At 35.3% G+C, this 18,284-nt stretch overlaps 1 long non-coding RNA gene across 1 annotated transcript; it reads right to left on the bottom strand.

Moving 5' to 3' along the window:
- Positions 1-520: 520 nt before the first annotated feature.
- LOC147846865 (uncharacterized) lies at positions 521-15,728 on the bottom strand. The gene is made up of 3 exons (XR_015476650.1): positions 15,219-15,728; positions 6,663-7,595; positions 521-1,271 (listed from the first exon to the last, which is right to left on the bottom strand). It is a non-coding gene; the product is annotated as an uncharacterized LOC147846865 (long non-coding RNA).
- Positions 15,729-18,284: the final 2,556 nt, after the last annotated feature.

The raw sequence follows: 18,284 nt of genomic DNA, 5'->3' as shown, positions 1-18,284 counted from the left end.
AGCCAGCAGAGAGGTCAAATCACAGTAATGCAAACTCAGTCAGAGACATAGATTTTCACTTGCAACTTGCTTTAACATGTTTAACAGTGCATGAAATGTTGTCTAAAACAAAAAAGAATGATGCATTTTATAGCTGGATCAGGTTTTATTACATACTGAATTGGACGTTGAAAATGAGCTTATCTCAGCCAGCAGAGAGGTCAAATCACAGTAATGCAAACTCAGTCAGAGACATAGATTTTCACTTGCAACTTGCTTTAACATGTTTAACAGTGCATGAAATGTTGTCTAAAACAAAAAAGAATGATGCATTTTATGGCTGGATATGGTTTTATTGCATTCTGAATTGGACGTTGAAAATGAGCTTATCTCAGCCAGCAGAGAGGTCAAATCACAGTAATGCAAACTCAGTCAGAGACATAGATTTTCACTTGCAACTTGCTTTATCACGTTTAACAGTGCATGAAATGTTGTCTGAAACAAAAAAGAATGATGCATTTTATAGCTGGATCTGGTTTTATTACATTCTGAATTGGACGTTGAAAATGAGCTTATCTCAGCCAGCAGAGAGGTCAAATCACAGTAATGCAAACTCAGTCAGAGACATAGATTTTCACTTGCAACTTGCTTTAACATGTTTAACAGTGCATGAAATGTTGTCTAAAACAAAAAAGAATGATGCATTTTATGGCTGGATCTGGTTTTATTACATTCTGAATTGGATGTTGAAAATGAGCTTATCTCAGCCAGCAGAGAGGTCAAATCACAGTAATGCAAACTCAGTCAGAGACATAGATTTTCACTTGCAACTTGCTTTAACATGTTTAACAGTGCATGAAATGTTGTCTAAAACAAAAAAGAATGATGCATTTTATGGCTGGATCTGGTTTTATTGCATTCTGAATTGGACGTTGAAAATGAGCTTATCTCAGCCAGCAGAGAGGTCAAATCACAGTAATGCAAACTCAGTCAGAGACATAGATTTTCACTTGCAACTTGCTTTAACATGTTTAACAGTGCATGAAATGTTGTCTGAAACAAAAAAGAATGATGCATTTTATAGCTGGATCTGGTTTTATTACATTCTGAATTGGACGTTGAAAATGAGCTTATCTCAGCCAGCAGAGAGGTCAAATCACAGTAATGCAAACTCAGTCAGAGACATAGATTTTCACTTGCAACTTGCTTTAACATGTTTAACAGTGCATGAAATGTTGTCTAAAACAAAAAAGAATGATGCATTTTATAGCTGGATCTGGTTTTATTACATTCTGAATTGGACGTTGAAAATGGGCTTATCTCAGCCAGCAGAGAGGTCAAATCACAATAATGCAAACTCAGTCAGAGACATAGATTTTCACTTGCAACTTGCTTTAACATGTTTAAGAGTGCATGAAATGTTGTCTAAAACTAAAAAGAATGATGCATTTTATGGCTGGATCTGGTTTTATTACATTCTGAATTGGACGTTGAAAATGAGCTTATCTCAGCCAGCAGAGAGGTCAAATCACAGTAATGCAAACTCAGTCAGAGACATAGATTTTCACTTGCAACTTGCTTTAACATGTTTAACAGTGCATGAAATGTTGTCTAAAACAAAAAAGAATGATGCATTTTATGGCTGGATCTGGTTTTATTACATTCTGAATTGGACGTTGAAAATGAGCTTATCTCAGCCAGCAGAGAGGTCAAATCACAGTAATGCAAACTCAGTCAGAGACATAGATTTTCACTTGCAACTTGCTTTAACATGTTTAACAGTGCATGAAATGTTGTCTAAAACAAAAAAGAATGATGCATTTTACAGCTGGATCAGGTTTTATTACATTCTGAATTGGACGTTGAAAATGAGCTTATCTCAGCCAGCAGAGAGGTCAAATCACAGAAATGCAAACTCAGTCAGAGACATAGATTTTCACTTGCAACTTGCTTTAACATGTTTAACAGTGCATGAAATGTTGTCTAAAACAAAAAAGAATGATGCATTTTATGGCTGGATCTGTTTTTATTACATTCTGAATTGGACGTTGAAAATGAGCTTATCTCAGCCAGCAGAGAGGTCAAATCACAGTAATGCAAACTCAGTCAGAGACATAGATTTTCACTTGCAACTTGCTTTAACATGTTTAACAGTGCATGAAATGTTGTCTAAAACAAAAAAGAATGATGCATTTTATGGCTGGATCTGGTTTTATTGCATTCTGAATTGGACGTTGAAAATGAGCTTATCTCAGCCAGCAGAGAGGTCAAATCACAGTAATGCAAACTCAGTCAGAGACATAGATTTTCACTTGCAACTTGCTTTAACATGTTTAACAGTGCATGAAATGTTGTCTGAAACAAAAAAGAATGATGCATTTTATAGCTGGATCTGGTTTTATTACATTCTGAATTGGACGTTGAAAATGAGCTTATCTCAGCCAGCAGAGAGGTCAAATCACAGTAATGCAAACTCAGTCAGAGACATAGATTTTCACTTGCAACTTGCTTTAACATGTTTAACAGTGCATGAAATGTTGTCTAAAACAAAAAAGAATGATGCATTTTATGGCTGGATCTGGTTTTATTACATTCTGAATTGGACGTTGAAAATGAGCTTATCTCAGCCAGCAGAGAGGTCAAATCACAGTAATGCAAACTCAGTCAGAGACATAGATTTTCACTTGCAACTTGCTTTAACATGTTTAACAGTGCATGAAATGTTGTCTAAAACTAAAAAGAATGATGCATTTTATGGCTGGATCTGGTTTTATTACATTCTGAATTGGACGTTGAAAATGAGCTTATCTCAGCCAGCAGAGAGGTCAAATCACAGTAATGCAAACTCAGTCAGAGACATAGATTTTCACTTGCAACTTGCTTTAACATGTTTAACAGTGCATGAAATGTTGTCTGAAACAAAAAAGAATGATGCATTTTATAGCTGGATCTGGTTTTATTACATTCTGAATTGGACGTTGAAAATGAGCTTATCTCAGCCAGCAGAGAGGTCAAATCACAGTAATGCAAACTCAGTCAGAGACATAGATTTTCACTTGCAACTTGCTTTAACATGTTTAACAGTGCATGAAATGTTGTCTAAAACAAAAAAGAATGATGCATTTTATGGCTGGATCTGGTTTTATTACATTCTGAATTGGACGTTGAAAGTGAGCTTATCTCAGCCAGCAGAGAGGTCAAATCACAGTAATGCAAACTCAGTCAGAGACATAGATTTTCACTTGCAACTTGCTTTAACATGTTTAACAGTGCATGAAATGTTGTCTAAAACAAAAAAGAATGATGCATTTTATGGCTGGATCTGGTTTTATTACATTCTGAATTGGACGTTGAAAATGAGCTTATCTCAGCCAGCAGAGAGGTCAAATCACAATAATGCAAACTCAGTCAGAGACATAGATTTTCACTTGCAACTTGCTTTAACATGTTTAACAGTGCATGAAATGTTGTCTAAAACTAAAAAGAATGATGCATTTTATGGCTGGATCTGGTTTTATTACATTCTGAATTGGACGTTGAAAATGAGCTTATCTCAGCCAGCAGAGAGGTCAAATCACAGTAATGCAAACTCAGTCAGAGACATAGATTTTCACTTGCAACTTGCTTTAACATGTTTAACAGTGCATGAAATGTTGTCTAAAACAAAAAAGAATGATGCATTTTATGGCTGGATCTGGTTTTATTACATTCTGAATTGGACGTTGAAAGTGAGCTTATCTCAGCCAGCAGAGAGGTCAAATCACAGTAATGCAAACTCAGTCAGAGACATAGATTTTCACTTGCAACTTGCTTTAACATGTTTAACAGTGCATGAAATGTTGTCTAAAACAAAAAAGAATGATGCATTTTATGGCTGGATCTGGTTTTATTACATTCTGAATTGGACGTTGAAAATGAGCTTATCTCAGCCAGCAGAGAGGTCAAATCACAGTAATGCAAACTCAGTCAGAGACATAGATTTTCACTTGCAACTTGCTTTAACATGTTTAACAGTGCATGAAATGTTGTCTAAAACAAAAAAGAATGATGCATTTTATAGCTGGATCAGAATTTATTACATTCTGAATTGGACGTTGAAAATGAGCTTATCTCAGCCAGCAAAGAGGTCAAATCACAGTAATGCAAACTCAGTCAGAGACATAGATTTTCACTTGCAACTTGCTTTAACATGTTTAACAGTGCATGAAATGTTGTCTAAAACAAAAAAGAATGATGCATTTTATGGCTGGATCTGGTTTTATTACATTCTGAATTGGACGTTGAAAATGAGCTTATCTCAGCCAGCAGAGAGGTCAAATCACAGTAATGCAAACTTAGTCAGAGACATAGATTTTCACTTGCAACTTGCTTTAACATGTTTAACAGTGCATGAAATGTTGTCTAAAACAAAAAAGAATGATGCATTTTATAGCTGGATCAGGTTTTATTACATTCTGAATTGGACGTTGAAAATGAGCTTATCTCAGCCAGCAGAGAGGTCAAATCACAGTAATGCAAACTCAGTCAGAGACATAGATTTTCACTTGCAACTTGCTTTAACATGTTTAACAGTGCATGAAATGTTGTCTAAAACAAAAAAGAATGATGCATTTTATGGCTGGATCTGGTTTTATTACATTCTGAATTGGATGTTGAAAATGAGCTTATCTCAGCCAGCAGAGAGGTCAAACCACAGTAATGCAAACTCAGTCAGAGACATAGATTTTCACTTGCAACTTGCTTTAACATGTTTAACAGTGCATGAAATGTTGTCTAAAACAAAAAAGAATGATGCATTTTATGGCTGGATCTGTTTTTATCACTTTCTAAAATGGACGTTGAAAATGAGCTCATCTCAGCCAGCAGAGAGGTCAAATCACAGTAATGCAAACTCAGTCAGAGACATAGATTTTCACTTGCAACTTGCTTTAACATGTTTAACAGTGCATGAAATGTTGTCTAAAACAAAAAAGAATGATGCATTTTATGGCTGGATCTGGTTTTATTACATTCTGAATTGGATGTTGAAAATGAGCTTATCTCAGCCAGCAGAGAGGTCAAATCACAGTAATGCAAACTCAGTCAGAGACATAGATTTTCACTTGCAACTTGCTTTAACATGTTTAACAGTGCATGAAATGTTGTCTAAAACAAAAAAGAATGATGCATTTTATAGCTGGATCAGGTTTTATTACATTCTGAATTGGACGTTGAAAATGAGCTTATCTCAGCCAGCAGAGAGGTCAAATCACAGAAATGCAAACTCAGTCAGAGACATACATTTTCACTTGCAACTTGCTTTAACATGTTTAACAGTGCATGAAATGTTGTCTAAAACAAAAAAGAATGATGCATTTTATGGCTGGATCTGTTTTTATTACATTCTGAATTGGACGTTGAAAATGAGCTTATCTCAGCCAGCAGAGAGGTCAAATCACAGTAATGCAAACTCAGTCAGAGACATAGATTTTCACTTGCAACTTGCTTTAACATGTTTAACAGTGTATGAAATGTTGTCTGAAACAAAAAAGAATGATGCATTTTATAGCTGGATCTGGTTTTATTACATTCTGAATTGGACGTTGAAAATGAGCTTATCTCAGCCAGCAGAGAGGTCAAATCACAGTAATGCAAACTCAGTCAGAGACATAGATTTTCACTTGCAACTTGCTTTAACATGTTTAACAGTGCATGAAATGTTGTCTAAAACAAAAAAGAATGATGCATTTTATGGCTGGATCTGGTTTTATTACATTCTGAATTGGACGTTGAAAATGAGCTTATCTCAGCCAGCAGAGAGGTCAAATCACAGTAATGCAAACTCAGTCAGAGACATAGATTTTCACTTGCAACTTGCTTTAACATGTTTAACAGTGCATGAAATGTTGTCTAAAACAAAAAAGAATGATGCATTTTATAGCTGGATCTGGTTTTATTACATTCTGAATTGGACGTTGAAAATGAGCTTATCTCAGCCAGCAGAGAGGTCAAATCACAGAAATGCAAACTCAGTCAGAGACATAGATTTTCACTTGCAACTTGCTTTAACATGTTTAACAGTGCATGAAATGTTGTCTAAAACAAAAAAGAATGATGCATTTTATAGCTGGATCAGGTTTTATTACATTCTGAATTGGACGTTGAAAATGAGCTTATCTCAGCCAGCAGAGAGGTCAAATCACAGTAATGCAAACTCAGTCAGAGACATAGATTTTCACTTGCAACTTGCTTTAACATGTTTAACAGTGCATGAAATGTTGTCTAAAACAAAAAAGAATGATGCATTTTATGGCTGGATCTGGTTTTATTACATTCTGAATTGGACGTTGAAAATGAGCTTATCTCAGCCAGCAGAGAGGTCAAATCACAGTAATGCAAACTCAGTCAGAGACATAGATTTTCACTTGCAACTTGCTTTAACATGTTTAACAGTGCATGAAATGTTGTCTAAAACAAAAAAGAATGATGCATTTTATGGCTGGATCTGGTTTTATTGCATTCTGAATTGGACGTTGAAAATGAGCTTATCTCAGCCAGCAGAGAGGTCAAATCACAGTAATGCAAACTCAGTCAGAGACATAGATTTTCACTTGCAACTTGCTTTAACATGTTTAACAGTGCATGAAATGTTGTCTAAAACAAAAAAGAATGATGCATTTTATGGCTGGATCTGGTTTTATTACATTCTGAATTGGACGTTGAAAATGAGCTTATCTCAGCCAGCAGAGAGGTCAAATCACAGTAATGCAAACTCAGTCAGAGACATAGATTTTCACTTGCAACTTGCTTTAACATGTTTAACAGTGCATGAAATGTTGTCTAAAACAAAAAAGAATGATGCATTTTATAGCTGGATCTGGTTTTATTACATTCTGAATTGGACGTTGAAAATGAGCTTATCTCAGCCAGCAGAGAGGTCAAATCACAATAATGCAAACTCAGTCAGAGACATAGATTTTCACTTGCAACTTGCTTTAACATGTTTAACAGTGCATGAAATGTTGTCTAAAACAAAAAAGAATGATGCATTTTATAGCTGGATCAGGTTTTATTACATTCTGAATTGGACGTTGAAAATGAGCTTATCTCAGCCAGCAGAGAGGTCAAATCACAGAAATGCAAACTCAGTCAGAGACATAGATTTTCACTTGCAACTTGCTTTAACATGTTTAACAGTGCATGAAATGTTGTCTAAAACAAAAAAGAATGATGCATTTTATGGCTGGATCTGTTTTTATTACATTCTGAATTGGACGTTGAAAATGAGCTTATCTCAGCCAGCAGAGAGGTCAAATCACAGTAATGCAAACTCAGTCAGAGACATAGATTTTCACTTGCAACTTGCTTTAACATGTTTAACAGTGCATGAAATGTTGTCTAAAACAAAAAAGAATGATGCATTTTATGGCTGGATCTGGTTTTATTGCATTCTGAATTGGACGTTGAAAATGAGCTTATCTCAGCCAGCAGAGAGGTCAAATCACAGTAATGCAAACTCAGTCAGAGACATAGATTTTCACTTGCAACTTGCTTTAACATGTTTAACAGTGCATGAAATGTTGTCTGAAACAAAAAAGAATGATGCATTTTATAGCTGGATCTGGTTTTATTACATTCTGAATTGGATGTTGAAAATGAGCTTATCTCAGCCAGCAGAGAGGTCAAATCACAGTAATGCAAACTCAGTCAGAGACATAGATTTTCACTTGCAACTTGCTTTAACATGTTTAACAGTGCATGAAATGTTGTCTAAAACAAAAAAGAATGATGCATTTTATGGCTGGATCTGTTTTTATCACTTTCTAAAATGGACGTTGAAAATGAGCTTATCTCAGCCAGCAGAGAGGTCAAATCACAGTAATGCAAACTCAGTCAGAGACATAGATTTTCACTTGCAACTTGCTTTAACATGTTTAACAGTGCATGAAATGTTGTCTAAAACAAAAAAGAATGATGCATTTTATGGCTGGATCTGGTTTTATTACATTCTGAATTGGATGTTGAAAATGAGCTTATCTCAGCCAGCAGAGAGGTCAAATCACAGTAATGCAAACTCAGTCAGAGACATAGATTTTCACTTGCAACTTGCTTTAACATGTTTAACAGTGCATGAAATGTTGTCTGAAACAAAAAAGAATGATGCATTTTATAGCTGGATCTGGTTTTATTACATTCTGAATTGGACGTTGAAAATGAGCTTATCTCAGCCAGCAGAGAGGTCAAATCACAGTAATGCAAACTCAGTCAGAGACATAGATTTTCACTTGCAACTTGCTTTAACATGTTTAACAGTGCATGAAATGTTGTCTAAAACAAAAAAGAATGATGCATTTTATGGCTGGATCTGGTTTTATTACATTCTGAATTGGACGTTGAAAATGAGCTTATCTCAGCCAGCAGAGAGGTCAAATCACAGTAATGCAAACTCAGTCAGAGACATAGATTTTCACTTGCAACTTGCTTTAACATGTTTAACAGTGCATGAAATGTTGTCTAAAACAAAAAAGAATGATGCATTTTATAGCTGGATCTGGTTTTATTACATTCTGAATTGGACGTTGAAAATGAGCTTATCTCAGCCAGCAGAGAGGTCAAATCACAATAATGCAAACTCAGTCAGAGACATAGATTTTCACTTGCAACTTGCTTTAACATGTTTAACAGTGCATGAAATGTTGTCTAAAACAAAAAAGAATGATGCATTTTATGGCTGGATCTGGTTTTATTACATTCTGAATTGGACGTTGAAAATGAGCTTATCTCAGCCAGCAGAGAGGTCAAATCACAGTAATGCAAACTCAGTCAGAGACATAGATTTTCACTTGCAACTTGCTTTAACATGTTTAACAGTGCATGAAATGTTGTCTAAAACAAAAAAGAATGATGCATTTTATGGCTGGATCTGGTTTTATTACATTCTGAATTGGACGTTGAAAGTGAGCTTATCTCAGCCAGCAGAGAGGTCAAATCACAGTAATGCAAACTCAGTCAGAGACATAGATTTTCACTTGCAACTTGCTTTAACATGTTTAACAGTGCATGAAATGTTGTCTAAAACAAAAAAGAATGATGCATTTTATGGCTGGATCTGGTTTTATTACATTCTGAATTGGACGTTGAAAATGAGCTTATCTCAGCCAGCAGAGAGGTCAAATCACAATAATGCAAACTCAGTCAGAGACATAGATTTTCACTTGCAACTTGCTTTAACATGTTTAACAGTGCATGAAATGTTGTCTAAAACTAAAAAGAATGATGCATTTTATGGCTGGATCTGGTTTTATTACATTCTGAATTGGACGTTGAAAATGAGCTTATCTCAGCCAGCAGAGAGGTCAAATCACAGTAATGCAAACTCAGTCAGAGACATAGATTTTCACTTGCAACTTGCTTTAACATGTTTAACAGTGCATGAAATGTTGTCTAAAACAAAAAAGAATGATGCATTTTATGGCTGGATCTGGTTTTATTACATTCTGAATTGGACGTTGAAAGTGAGCTTATCTCAGCCAGCAGAGAGGTCAAATCACAGTAATGCAAACTCAGTCAGAGACATAGATTTTCACTTGCAACTTGCTTTAACATGTTTAACAGTGCATGAAATGTTGTCTAAAACAAAAAAGAATGATGCATTTTATGGCTGGATCTGGTTTTATTACATTCTGAATTGGACGTTGAAAATGAGCTTATCTCAGCCAGCAGAGAGGTCAAATCACAGTAATGCAAACTCAGTCAGAGACATAGATTTTCACTTGCAACTTGCTTTAACATGTTTAACAGTGCATGAAATGTTGTCTAAAACAAAAAAGAATGATGCATTTTATGGCTGGATCTGGTTTTATTACATTCTGAATTGGATGTTGAAAATGAGCTTATCTCAGCCAGCAGAGAGGTCAAATCACAGTAATGCAAACTCAGTCAGAGACATAGATTTTCACTTGCAACTTGCTTTAACATGTTTAACAGTGCATGAAATGTTGTCTGAAACAAAAAAGAATGATGCATTTTATAGCTGGATCTGGTTTTATTACATTCTGAATTGGACGTTGAAAATGAGCTTATCTCAGCCAGCAGAGAGGTCAAATCACAGTAATGCAAACTCAGTCAGAGACATAGATTTTCACTTGCAACTTGCTTTAACATGTTTAACAGTGCATGAAATGTTGTCTAAAACAAAAAAGAATGATGCATTTTATGGCTGGATCTGGTTTTATTACATTCTGAATTGGACGTTGAAAATGAGCTTATCTCAGCCAGCAGAGAGGTCAAATCACAGTAATGCAAACTCAGTCAGAGACATAGATTTTCACTTGCAACTTGCTTTAACATGTTTAACAGTGCATGAAATGTTGTCTAAAACAAAAAAGAATGATGCATTTTATAGCTGGATCTGGTTTTATTACATTCTGAATTGGACGTTGAAAATGAGCTTATCTCAGCCAGCAGAGAGGTCAAATCACAATAATGCAAACTCAGTCAGAGACATAGATTTTCACTTGCAACTTGCTTTAACATGTTTAACAGTGCATGAAATGTTGTCTAAAACAAAAAAGAATGATGCATTTTATGGCTGGATCTGGTTTTATTACATTCTGAATTGGACGTTGAAAGTGAGCTTATCTCAGCCAGCAGAGAGGTCAAATCACAGTAATGCAAACTCAGTCAGAGACATAGATTTTCACTTGCAACTTGCTTTAACATGTTTAACAGTGCATGAAATGTTGTCTAAAACAAAAAAGAATGATGCATTTTATGGCTGGATCTGGTTTTATTACATTCTGAATTGGACGTTGAAAATGAGCTTATCTCAGCCAGCAGAGAGGTCAAATCACAATAATGCAAACTCAGTCAGAGACATAGATTTTCACTTGCAACTTGCTTTAACATGTTTAACAGTGCATGAAATGTTGTCTAAAACTAAAAAGAATGATGCATTTTATGGCTGGATCTGGTTTTATTACATTCTGAATTGGACGTTGAAAATGAGCTTATCTCAGCCAGCAGAGAGGTCAAATCACAGTAATGCAAACTCAGTCAGAGACATAGATTTTCACTTGCAACTTGCTTTAACATGTTTAACAGTGCATGAAATGTTGTCTAAAACAAAAAAGAATGATGCATTTTATGGCTGGATCTGGTTTTATTACATTCTGAATTGGACGTTGAAAGTGAGCTTATCTCAGCCAGCAGAGAGGTCAAATCACAGTAATGCAAACTCAGTCAGAGACATAGATTTTCACTTGCAACTTGCTTTAACATGTTTAACAGTGCATGAAATGTTGTCTAAAACAAAAAAGAATGATGCATTTTATGGCTGGATCTGGTTTTATTACATTCTGAATTGGACGTTGAAAATGAGCTTATCTCAGCCAGCAGAGAGGTCAAATCACAGTAATGCAAACTCAGTCAGAGACATAGATTTTCACTTGCAACTTGCTTTAACATGTTTAACAGTGCATGAAATGTTGTCTAAAACAAAAAAGAATGATGCATTTTATAGCTGGATCAGAATTTATTACATTCTGAATTGGACGTTGAAAATGAGCTTATCTCAGCCAGCAAAGAGGTCAAATCACAGTAATGCAAACTCAGTCAGAGACATAGATTTTCACTTGCAACTTGCTTTAACATGTTTAACAGTGCATGAAATGTTGTCTAAAACAAAAAAGAATGATGCATTTTATGGCTGGATCTGGTTTTATTACATTCTGAATTGGACGTTGAAAATGAGCTTATCTCAGCCAGCAGAGAGGTCAAATCACAGTAATGCAAACTTAGTCAGAGACATAGATTTTCACTTGCAACTTGCTTTAACATGTTTAACAGTGCATGAAATGTTGTCTAAAACAAAAAAGAATGATGCATTTTATAGCTGGATCAGGTTTTATTACATTCTGAATTGGACGTTGAAAATGAGCTTATCTCAGCCAGCAGAGAGGTCAAATCACAGTAATGCAAACTCAGTCAGAGACATAGATTTTCACTTGCAACTTGCTTTAACATGTTTAACAGTGCATGAAATGTTGTCTAAAACAAAAAAGAATGATGCATTTTATGGCTGGATCTGGTTTTATTACATTCTGAATTGGATGTTGAAAATGAGCTTATCTCAGCCAGCAGAGAGGTCAAACCACAGTAATGCAAACTCAGTCAGAGACATAGATTTTCACTTGCAACTTGCTTTAACATGTTTAACAGTGCATGAAATGTTGTCTAAAACAAAAAAGAATGATGCATTTTATGGCTGGATCTGTTTTTATCACTTTCTAAAATGGACGTTGAAAATGAGCTCATCTCAGCCAGCAGAGAGGTCAAATCACAGTAATGCAAACTCAGTCAGAGACATAGATTTTCACTTGCAACTTGCTTTAACATGTTTAACAGTGCATAAAATGTTGTCTAAAACAAAAAAGAATGATGCATTTTATGGCTGGATCTGGTTTTATTACATTCTGAATTGGATGTTGAAAATGAGCTTATCTCAGCCAGCAGAGAGGTCAAATCACAGTAATGCAAACTCAGTCAGAGACATAGATTTTCACTTGCAACTTGCTTTAACATGTTTAACAGTGCATGAAATGTTGTCTAAAACAAAAAAGAATGATGCATTTTATAGCTGGATCAGGTTTTATTACATTCTGAATTGGACGTTGAAAATGAGCTTATCTCAGCCAGCAGAGAGGTCAAATCACAGAAATGCAAACTCAGTCAGAGACATACATTTTCACTTGCAACTTGCTTTAACATGTTTAACAGTGCATGAAATGTTGTCTAAAACAAAAAAGAATGATGCATTTTATGGCTGGATCTGTTTTTATTACATTCTGAATTGGACGTTGAAAATGAGCTTATCTCAGCCAGCAGAGAGGTCAAATCACAGTAATGCAAACTCAGTCAGAGACATAGATTTTCACTTGCAACTTGCTTTAACATGTTTAACAGTGTATGAAATGTTGTCTGAAACAAAAAAGAATGATGCATTTTATAGCTGGATCTGGTTTTATTACATTCTGAATTGGACGTTGAAAATGAGCTTATCTCAGCCAGCAGAGAGGTCAAATCACAGTAATGCAAACTCAGTCAGAGACATAGATTTTCACTTGCAACTTGCTTTAACATGTTTAACAGTGCATGAAATGTTGTCTAAAACAAAAAAGAATGATGCATTTTATGGCTGGATCTGGTTTTATTACATTCTGAATTGGACGTTGAAAATGAGCTTATCTCAGCCAGCAGAGAGGTCAAATCACAGTAATGCAAACTCAGTCAGAGACATAGATTTTCACTTGCAACTTGCTTTAACATGTTTAACAGTGCATGAAATGTTGTCTAAAACAAAAAAGAATGATGCATTTTATAGCTGGATCTGGTTTTATTACATTCTGAATTGGACGTTGAAAATGAGCTTATCTCAGCCAGCAGAGAGGTCAAATCACAGAAATGCAAACTCAGTCAGAGACATAGATTTTCACTTGCAACTTGCTTTAACATGTTTAACAGTGCATGAAATGTTGTCTAAAACAAAAAAGAATGATGCATTTTATAGCTGGATCAGGTTTTATTACATTCTGAATTGGACGTTGAAAATGAGCTTATCTCAGCCAGCAGAGAGGTCAAATCACAGTAATGCAAACTCAGTCAGAGACATAGATTTTCACTTGCAACTTGCTTTAACATGTTTAACAGTGCATGAAATGTTGTCTAAAACAAAAAAGAATGATGCATTTTATGGCTGGATCTGGTTTTATTACATTCTGAATTGGATGTTGAAAATGAGCTTATCTCAGCCAGCAGAGAGGTCAAATCACAGTAATGCAAACTCAGTCAGAGACATAGATTTTCACTTGCAACTTGCTTTAACATGTTTAACAGTGCATGAAATGTTGTCTAAAACAAAAAAGAATGATGCATTTTATGGCTGGATCTGGTTTTATTGCATTCTGAATTGGACGTTGAAAATGAGCTTATCTCAGCCAGCAGAGAGGTCAAATCACAGTAATGCAAACTCAGTCAGAGACATAGATTTTCACTTGCAACTTGCTTTAACATGTTTAACAGTGCATGAAATGTTGTCTAAAACAAAAAAGAATGATGCATTTTATGGCTGGATCTGGTTTTATTACATTCTGAATTGGACGTTGAAAATGAGCTTATCTCAGCCAGCAGAGAGGTCAAATCACAGTAATGCAAACTCAGTCAGAGACATAGATTTTCACTTGCAACTTGCTTTAACATGTTTAACAGTGCATGAAATGTTGTCTAAAACAAAAAAGAATGATGCATTTTATGGCTGGATCTGGTTTTATTACATTCTGAATTGGACGTTGAAAATGAGCTTATCTCAGCCAGCAGAGAGGTCAAATCACAGTAATGCAAACTCAGTCAGAGACATAGATTTTCACTTGCAACTTGCTTTAACATGTTTAACAGTGCATGAAATGTTGTCTAAAACAAAAAAGAATGATGCATTTTATGGCTGGATCTGGTTTTATTACATTCTGAATTGGACGTTGAAAATGAGCTTATCTCAGCCAGCAGAGAGGTCAAATCACAGTAATGCAAACTCAGTCAGAGACATAGATTTTCACTTGCAACTTGCTTTAACATGTTTAACAGTGCATGAAATGTTGTCTAAAACAAAAAAGAATGATGCATTTTATGGCTGGATCTGGTTTTATTACATTCTGAATTGGACGTTGAAAATGAGCTTATCTCAGCCAGCAGAGAGGTCAAATCACAGTAATGCAAACTCAGTCAGAGACATAGATTTTCACTTGCAACTTGCTTTAACATGTTTAACAGTGCATGAAATGTTGTCTAAAACAAAAAAGAATGATGCATTTTATAGCTGGATCTGGTTTTATTACATTCTGAATTGGACGTTGAAAATGAGCTTATCTCAGCCAGCAGAGAGGTCAAATCACAATAATGCAAACTCAGTCAGAGACATAGATTTTCACTTGCAACTTGCTTTAACATGTTTAACAGTGCATGAAATGTTGTCTAAAACAAAAAAGAATGATGCATTTTATAGCTGGATCAGGTTTTATTACATTCTGAATTGGACGTTGAAAATGAGCTTATCTCAGCCAGCAGAGAGGTCAAATCACAGAAATGCAAACTCAGTCAGAGACATAGATTTTCACTTGCAACTTGCTTTAACATGTTTAACAGTGCATGAAATGTTGTCTAAAACAAAAAAGAATGATGCATTTTATGGCTGGATCTGTTTTTATTACATTCTGAATTGGACGTTGAAAATGAGCTTATCTCAGCCAGCAGAGAGGTCAAATCACAGTAATGCAAACTCAGTCAGAGACATAGATTTTCACTTGCAACTTGCTTTAACATGTTTAACAGTGCATGAAATGTTGTCTAAAACAAAAAAGAATGATGCATTTTATGGCTGGATCTGGTTTTATTGCATTCTGAATTGGACGTTGAAAATGAGCTTATCTCAGCCAGCAGAGAGGTCAAATCACAGTAATGCAAACTCAGTCAGAGACATAGATTTTCACTTGCAACTTGCTTTAACATGTTTAACAGTGCATGAAATGTTGTCTGAAACAAAAAAGAATGATGCATTTTATAGCTGGATCTGGTTTTATTACATTCTGAATTGGACGTTGAAAATGAGCTTATCTCAGCCAGCAGAGAGGTCAAATCACAGTAATGCAAACTCAGTCAGAGACATAGATTTTCACTTGCAACTTGCTTTAACATGTTTAACAGTGCATGAAATGTTGTCTAAAACAAAAAAGAATGATGCATTTTATGGCTGGATCTGGTTTTATTACATTCTGAATTGGACGTTGAAAATGAGCTTATCTCAGCCAGCAGAGAGGTCAAATCACAGTAATGCAAACTCAGTCAGAGACATAGATTTTCACTTGCAACTTGCTTTAACATGTTTAACAGTGCATGAAATGTTGTCTAAAACAAAAAAGAATGATGCATTTTATGGCTGGATCTGGTTTTATTACATTCTGAATTGGACGTTGAAAATGAGCTTATCTCAGCCAGCAGAGAGGTCAAATCACAGTAATGCAAACTCAGTCAGAGACATAGATTTTCACTTGCAACTTTCTTTAACATGTTTAACAGTGCATGAAATGTTGTCTGAAACAAAAAAGAATGATGCATTTTATAGCTGGATCTGGTTTTATTACATTCTGAATTGGACGTTGAAAATGAGCTTATCTCAGCCAGCAGAGAGGTCAAATCACAGTAATGCAAACTCAGTCAGAGACATAGATTTTCACTTGCAACTTGCTTTAACATGTTTAACAGTGCATGAAATGTTGTCTAAAACAAAAAAGAATGATGCATTTTATGGCTGGATCTGGTTTTATTACATTCTGAATTGGACGTTGAAAATGAGCTTATCTCAGCCAGCAGAGAGGTCAAATCACAGTAATGCAAACTCAGTCAGAGACATAGATTTTCACTTGCAACTTGCTTTAACATGTTTAACAGTGCATGAAATGTTGTCTAAAACAAAAAAGAATGATGCATTTTATGGCTGGATCTGGTTTTATTACATTCTGAATTGGACGTTGAAAATGAGCTTATCTCAGCCAGCAGAGAGGTCAAATCACAGTAATGCAAACTCAGTCAGAGACATAGATTTTCACTTGCAACTTGCTTTAACATGTTTAACAGTGCATGAAATGTTGTCTAAAACAAAAAAGAATGATGCATTTTATGGCTGGATCTGGTTTTATTACATTCTGAATTGGACGTTGAAAATGAGCTTATCTCAGCCAGCAGAGAGGTCAAATCACAGTAATGCAAACTCAGTCAGAGACATAGATTTTCACTTGCAACTTGCTTTAACATGTTTAACAGTGCATGAAATGTTGTCTAAAACAAAAAAGAATGATGCATTTTATGGCTGGATCTGGTTTTATTACATTCTGAATTGGACGTTGAAAATGAGCTTATCTCAGCCAGCAGAGAGGTCAAATCACAGTAATGCAAACTCAGTCAGAGACATAGATTTTCACTTGCAACTTGCTTTAACATGTTTAACAGTGCATGAAATGTTGTCTAAAACAAAAAAGAATGATGCATTTTATAGCTGGATCAGGTTTTATTACATTCTGAATTGGACGTTGAAAATGAGCTTATCTCAGCCAGCAGAGAGGTCAAATCACAGAAATGCAAACTCAGTCAGAGACATAGATTTTCACTTGCAACTTGCTTTAACATGTTTAACAGTGCATGAAATGTTGTCTAAAACAAAAAAGAATGATGCATTTTATGGCTGGATCTGTTTTTATTACATTCTGAATTGGACGTTGAAAATGAGCTTATCTCAGCCAGCAGAGAGGTCAAATCACAGTAATGCAAACTCAGTCAGAGACATAGATTTTCACTTGCAACTTGCTTTAACATGTTTAACAGTGCATGAAATGTTGTCTAAAACAAAAAAGAATGATGCATTTTATGGCTGGATCTGGTTTTATTGCATTCTGAATTGGACGTTGAAAATGAGCTTATCTCAGCCAGCAGAGAGGTCAAATCACAGTAATGCAAACTCAGTCAGAGACATAGATTTTCACTTGCAACTTGCTTTAACATGTTTAACAGTGTATGAAATGTTGTCTGAAACAAAAAAGAATGATGCATTTTATAGCTGGATCTGGTTTTATTACATTCTGAATTGGACGTTGAAAATGAGCTTATCTCAGCCAGCAGAGAGGTCAAATCACAGTAATGCAAACTCAGTCAGAGACATAGATTTTCACTTGCAACTTGCTTTAACATGTTTAACAGTGCATGAAATGTTGTCTAAAACAAAAAAGAATGATGCATTTTATGGCTGGATCTGGTTTTATTACATTCTGAATTGGACGTTGAAAATGAGCTTATCTCAGCCAGCAGAGAGGTCAAATCACAGTAATGCAAACTCAGTCAGAGACATAGATTTTCACTTGCAACTTGCTTTAACATGTTTAACAGTGCATGAAATGTTGTCTAAAACAAAAAAGAATGATGCATTTTATAGCTGGATCTGGTTTTATTACATTCTGAATTGGACGTTGAAAATGAGCTTATCTCAGCCAGCAGAGAGGTCAAATCACAGAAATGCAAACTCAGTCAGAGACATAGATTTTCACTTGCAACTTGCTTTAACATGTTTAACAGTGCATGAAATGTTGTCTAAAACAAAAAAGAATGATGCATTTTATAGCTGGATCAGGTTTTATTACATTCTGAATTGGACGTTGAAAATGAGCTTATCTCAGCCAGCAGAGAGGTCAAATCACAGTAATGCAAACTCAGTCAGAGACATAGATTTT

This window comes from Danio rerio, chromosome 1, assembly GCF_052040795.2.
Source record: "Danio rerio strain M-AB ecotype USA chromosome 1, GRCz13ab, whole genome shotgun sequence".
NCBI classification, from domain to species: Eukaryota; Metazoa; Chordata; class Actinopteri; order Cypriniformes; family Danionidae; genus Danio; species Danio rerio.
Note: the sequence above shows the minus strand (reverse complement) of the source record. Positions and strands in the feature narration are given on the sequence as shown.